This window comes from Anopheles arabiensis, chromosome 2, assembly GCF_016920715.1.
Source record: "Anopheles arabiensis isolate DONGOLA chromosome 2, AaraD3, whole genome shotgun sequence".
Lineage (NCBI taxonomy): Eukaryota > Metazoa > Arthropoda > Insecta > Diptera > Culicidae > Anopheles > Anopheles arabiensis.
This window is the reverse complement of record NC_053517.1, coordinates 86137361-86143736: the sequence shown is the minus strand read 5'-3', so window position 1 is coordinate 86143736 and position 6376 is coordinate 86137361.

Sequence of the window (6376 nt, the reverse complement as noted above, 5' to 3'; positions counted from 1 at the left end):
GTAAACCCTCAATCAAGAGAAAGTGTTTTGAAAGTAATGGTTTGGGCGTATTCGATTTTTGTTTGTTTTTCTATTTCTGACACGCATCGCCCTACGATTCGACTTTGAAATATTTATCTTTCCACACCATTCTTGACATGGTTGCACCTATTTCGACCGCAGCAAATAAACACTCCTGCTTGGAGCCCTTACTTTGCGCTCCCAAAACTCCCAGTATGTATCGTGTCCAATGTCAGCAACTGTAGGTTTGAAATGTTGTAACCTCTGCCACGATCACTTATCTTATCAGCCTGATCAGCGTCACACCAACGAACGGCCATGCGTCCCATTGACGTACAGCAGCGCGCGGCACCCTTTTGAGGTGGGTTTGGGGGACGGCTTAAAAATAAAACCATAACTGCGTTGTTGAAGCAACCCAGCGTGGCCCAGTTCATTGATGAGACGCCGTTTCGTTTACTGGCGGGGCGATAAGGAGCGACAAGGGGTATTTTGTTTTGGGTGGGAGAGTTTGGGAAAACATGCTTATGATTTACTTCTCTAGTTCATGACAGTGTGTGTGTGTGCGGAGAAGTTTGACAAGAACATGTGGCGTAGCATCTGTACGATGGCGAATCCGAGGAGGGAAAAGTACGTGATTGATGTTATGATTTTTTGTATAAGTTTTTGACATTGAAATGTCATTAAATGATTATAAGATGAAAGCCACATTTTGTTAAAATTATTTTAGCAATAAAATAGCGATCGCTGTTTTGCTCTTTTTTCTATTGGTATGAAGTGTGTGTAGCTCGTCAGTCAGTGAAAATGTGACAGGACCACCCACCGTGTGGTGTTACATTTACGTTTCATCATCAGCAAATGTGTCAAGGTGGTGTGAATGCTTCCGGTGCGCTGCTTCAAAGCGATGGGTTACTGATCGTTCTGTTGAGAAATGGGTCAGAAAAGCGGCAGAAAAGACGTGGCATGTGGCGAAGGTTACAGTAAACATCTGTTGTACAAATGTAATTAACCTACTTTCCCATCTCCGCGGTTGTTAGTTGTAAAAGAAATATCGCATTATTTCTCTTAACACAGAGCATTGCTGCTAAATGAAAAACGAAACTAATCAATTTTCATTTAAAATCACAGCAAACATCATGCTTGCTGTGCAAAACCCCCATGTTGCCGTTTTCCATCGAACCATGGCGCTCCAAAAACCAGACGCGGAAAAACGCTCCATTAACTTCCCCTGTATACTCCACGGAAAGTCCTTATCCATCACCACCGTCACCGACTTAATTATGATCATCAGCACCGTATCATCTCGCATCAGCTCACTCGAACGAGCAATCGCGAATCAGCCAGCACGGCACGGTGCAACCAAAAAGCGAACGGCAAACGCGCGAAATCTCGTCACGAAATCGCGCTCGTTCGTTCGCAGGGCTTACGATTCTACGAGTCAATTCGAAGTGACAAAGGACGGCGTTTCAGGCTTCATCAGTCGCCGCCAGTCGCCGCCACCGCCGGGAGGAGGTGCATGTGTTGTTAGCTGTCGCGAATTTACACACAGCGTCTCGTCGATGGCGGATGAGTTGATAGCTCACAAGACGTTTTGGGCAAAACGATGAGCTCATTTGCATACGACCGTACTGATTTAGTGCGCACTACGGAGATATTGGGAGACGGGAAAATGATGCTCCTCGAGTTTGCTAATGTGGCAGCAGCTCGGTTCGTTAGAGTTGGAGTGCCAAAGATTAACTCAAGGGGAAGAAGATTGGATTTAATCAATCTTGAACTTAAAGCTGTGTAAAGTTAAGGTTTCAAAGAGTTTAAACGTCAAATAAAAATTCGTTTTAAATGTTTTCAATAGAATCAATATTTTGAAATATTCATTATGCTTCAAAATCAGTCCATCAAATGACTTTTTCCCCATTTGACGGTTTCTAATTGCAATACAAACAGATTAAACACGCAAGACACGAGCGTAATACATCAAAAAACCACAGCAAAAGCATAAAAACCCATTTGACGTGTGATTTATGTTGCCTCGGTCTCACTCATCGTGCATGATTGTTGTCGTTCGGTTGGTCTGTTGGTTGCGATTAATCAAAACGGCTCTCTCCGTTCCGTCCGTTTGATGTGGTCAAACGCAATGCGTCACATCTGGCGCTAAAGGACACTTTGCGTTTGGGTGGCAGTCGCACTACCGAGGACGATTGTGACAAATGACCACTTCAAAGTGACGTCTGCCCAGCAGGGCAAACGCATTAAATGGCCACAGCGAGCGTTAATAAAAGAAGGGTGCAGAACCGGGGGCTCCAATTGCAACCGTTGGCTGTGCTGCATTTGAAATGCCAAATGGAATGTGAGGTACTGCATGAAGGCTTTCCCGGGGAGTTTGGTGGAGTCATTTTTCAACAGGATTATCGCGGAATGCGCAGTTCAGTGAAGTGGTATGCAATGGTATCATGTTTGTTTGGTGTTATTTTATTTTTTTCGTGAGTGTTTGCTATTAGACAAGCTTTTACTATTTTATTTCACGTATTGCTATCAAGATCGTATTTTTTGTTAATGCCACCATTCCCTGCAGAGCAGCAACTTTTCACCATCAAGATCGTATGCATCGCACTGCCACGGTATGCAAATGTGCAGTCTCGGGGCACGTGAGACTGCGCGAGTAAAAACACAAAAAATAAATTTAACAAATTGAATTTCGTGCCTTCCGTGTGCTCGCATGCTGCACGTTTTACCTTATTGGCTTGGTACACGGTGCAGGTTTGCTTTCCTGTACGATGAAAAAAAAAAAAATAGTACAAAAAAGAAATGCAAGCAAACATTTAATTCCTCTGTTCTTCGGAAAAGCTTGGCATAAAAGTTCAACAAAAAAAGAAAAAATGCTAAAAAGACGGTAAAGAGAATTTTTAAACGTTTCCCAACCACCATTAAGCTGCTGGAGCTCCCAACACAAAGTTGTGTTGCAGTTTTAGCTATGAATTATTAAAAAAAGAAAGCTCGAAGCTTCCCCGAAACGGTAGAAGAAACCAGCGAAACGCCAAGAAACACTGCACAATACAACGTGCACTAGCGGGCAGCAAAACGAAACCGTGCGGCGGGAACATTATAGCCACACGGGAACTGCAAAAAGAACAACACCATACCGAGTGACCAGCGGCATGAAAGTTTTTCCCCGAACTGAAGCAAAGAAGCTGCAAAATGGGGCTGGCCCGCTGGCGCTGGAATTTCAGGGCTTTTATTTTCCCAACTTTTGTGTACGTACTTTGTTTTGCTGGCACGAAATTGACGGCACTGTTTTATCCGCCTTTCCTGGGCCGGTTGTCTTGTGTGGGTGTGTGTGTTGTGTTGATGTTGCCTCCCGGAAGGGAGCTGTCCACGTTCGCTGCTTTTCTGTCTGAATTTTGTTTTTGCGCGTTCTAATCTGTTCGAACATTATTCATTGTGTGTTGCTTTCATTAATTTTTTATTGCAACCCCTGGAACGTGGAACGTGTTTTGCGGCGTGATGAGACGGGACAACACACGGCCGGGCATGCTGCGCACTGCAGCATGTATTTTGGTTTTGTTGCTTCCAGCGCCTCCTTTTTCTCGGTACTTTCAATTAATTATACGTGGCGTGGCTTGGGGCGGACGTTGGGTTTTTTGTCCGTTTTTTCTTGTTGCTACTTTCACTGTACTGTTGGTCGGCCTGCAGGCGGTTTGAAGTTTGAAATCATTTTCTCATTAGCATTATGCAGTTTTTGGCGCTCCTTTTTGTTTTTGTCTTGTCAATGCCTTGTGGAGAGATGCTTTGTGATAAGCAAATGGACGTTAATTAATTGCAAACGTGAGCAAATGCTTGACGGTTGAAACGAACATTTATTTTTAAATTTAAAGCATTTTTAACTATACAATCGTTCCATTATTGTATGCCCATCCACTACCAACATTGCTCCCTTGGCACCTGTTAAACGCGCTCAGCGCTTACGTTTGATCGCAAAACCGGTTTTGGTCCTCATCCCATAACGCACAGAATCTGTCATTAAAGACAACAGAACGCACCGAATCCAACCGGGGGCCGGGTTGGCTGGTTTGGGGCGATGATGTGTCTCAAATTGTGCTGCTACGAAAATAACCGAAAACGTCGCGCGAAACAACCAAAACGCTCGGCGCGGGCATGCAAATCGTCGTCGTCTCATAAATTAATGCCAATTATTCTAGCGTTCGGTGTCTCCTTCTGGGCTGATGTGTTTTGCCTCCGCCCTGCTGCTAGCTTCTTCCGATAAAAACGTGCTCCGGACTGTTCCTTCAGTTCATTAGCATTCTTTCCCTTCGCTTACTGTGCGTTGGCCACCGTGCTTTCGTTGCCCCGTCGGTTGGTTCGGTCGAAGGTTATGCAATCACGTTTAATTTTTGCTCTTTGCCACAAAATGCTCCTGCTGCTGCTGCTGCTGATGCTTCTTTTGCTATCATATAAATAAATCCACGAATAATGTTATTCGATTTGCTCTCGTTTGCTTATCGCGTCGCGCATCCGGCAAAAATGCACACACGTTCACGCAGGCCTAACAACAAAACCGGACACAATCAAACATCGAACGGCGCAGAAACGGTGGAACGGTACGACTCATGAATAAGGCATACTGAACCGCTTCGGTTACCGTTTCTGCCTTCGAGATGAGTCGACGCCCAATGGAGACGGTCAGCAAAAAATGTGGCGTGATTTTACAATTATTGCGTAGTAGAGTTCGTTGGTTAGCCATTTTTTTTGTTATCTTCTTCGCTCTCCCGCCTCCACTCCGTGCGAGAATGTGTTGGTGAGAATCGTCCGCATCTATTTTAGGGGTCTGTGCTGCATTGTGCGGGTCGTGGTTTACTACGCGGTCCGTATCGTTTGCGCGAATGAAACAGAACCGGGATCATTGTCTATTTTCATTTGTCAGAAAAATCAAACGAATCCAACGGTTAATATGCTACCCATCAGGCTAGGCCAGGTTGTACGATTCGCAATGATTTTGAATACGTGACGGGTCTGGTGGGTGCGGTTTGTTTCGTTTTTCGTTTTTGTTGGAAGCGAGAGAGCAAATTCAAGAATAGACCCAGCCGATTGCGGTGGGCCTGGCCGATGCTAGAACGCGATGGTCTTTGGTTTCACACGACGAACGGTGACGTTGCAGTGATGGGAACAATGAAATTTTGGCAAATGATTGCGTAAGGCACAGAGTGCTCGTGTTTCGTTTTTATAATGCCATCAATCTTTCCCCTGTTTCTCTCGTAGTCGTCGTAGTAGACATTGCACAGAAAGAAAGAAAATTTGGTGGAGACGCCTGGTATTTCATTTCCACCGAAGCACATGTCCTTTTCGATATTCAGATCTCTTAAAATCATCGTCAAGGATCGATTTTCTTTAAGCATATAAATTTATGATTATCTTAAACTAAATCCGCAGAATGGATAGGGCACCAAAAACAAACAGCATTAAAACACTCTTTGCCTGATCTTAAAAACGGATGAAGTCATTCAACCGATCTCAAACGCTTTAGTATAAAGTATTTTCCTCTTTAGGTGTATCTGCTGCCAAAGGAAGAAACAAAAAACCAAACTCAAAAAAAAGCATTTTCGTCAGCATCTTTTTGCTAGATTTCCTCTGGCCAAACCTACTAATGATCATGCATGGAACGAGTCTCCTAACGTAATGTTTGCGTCTCCTTTCGCTGCTGCTGTGATTGTCGCACTCAATGGATGCCGTTTCTAGAGAGTGTTCGTGATGCGTTGCGACCAGCGGACGCCATTTGCATAATTGAATATGCTATTCCGCTGCAAACGATCTTTTGATTGTGATGTAATTGTGCAATGACATTGAGCGGGTTGCGTTCTGCATTCGGTGAAAGCTTCCGAATGGGACTCGATGGTTTAGTTAATCTTTATTTATGGAGCATTTAAATTTAAAATGAGCCTTAATTTGAAAAATAATGCTTTAATAGCCTGTTCTTTATCGAGTGATTTGGTTGCCGCATTGCTTTTCGATTAGAATTGAAATAAGGTGTTTATAGCGGATTTGAAGACATTTCTGGATTTGAGGCTGACAAATATATTTTTAAACAATATCTTCATGTTGAAGAGTATAAAACTTAAGAAAACTATAGACAGAATGAATTGCCATCCAACTATTGAAAGTGTCCTTTTGAGTTGGCTCGTTTTTGCATAATAAACAAATACATGTGCTCAATATTCCATTAAAGATGTGATAAACGCGTCCTTTGTACTGTAAACTATCCAATTGACATTTTCGAGCTCTAAAATCGAGTTTTCGAGCTATTTCTTGCAAACTGGCGCCTTAAACTTTTCTTAAACTGCACCAGTTTAAGGGACTAAAAGTATAAACCGTTTAAAATCGACTGTGATGT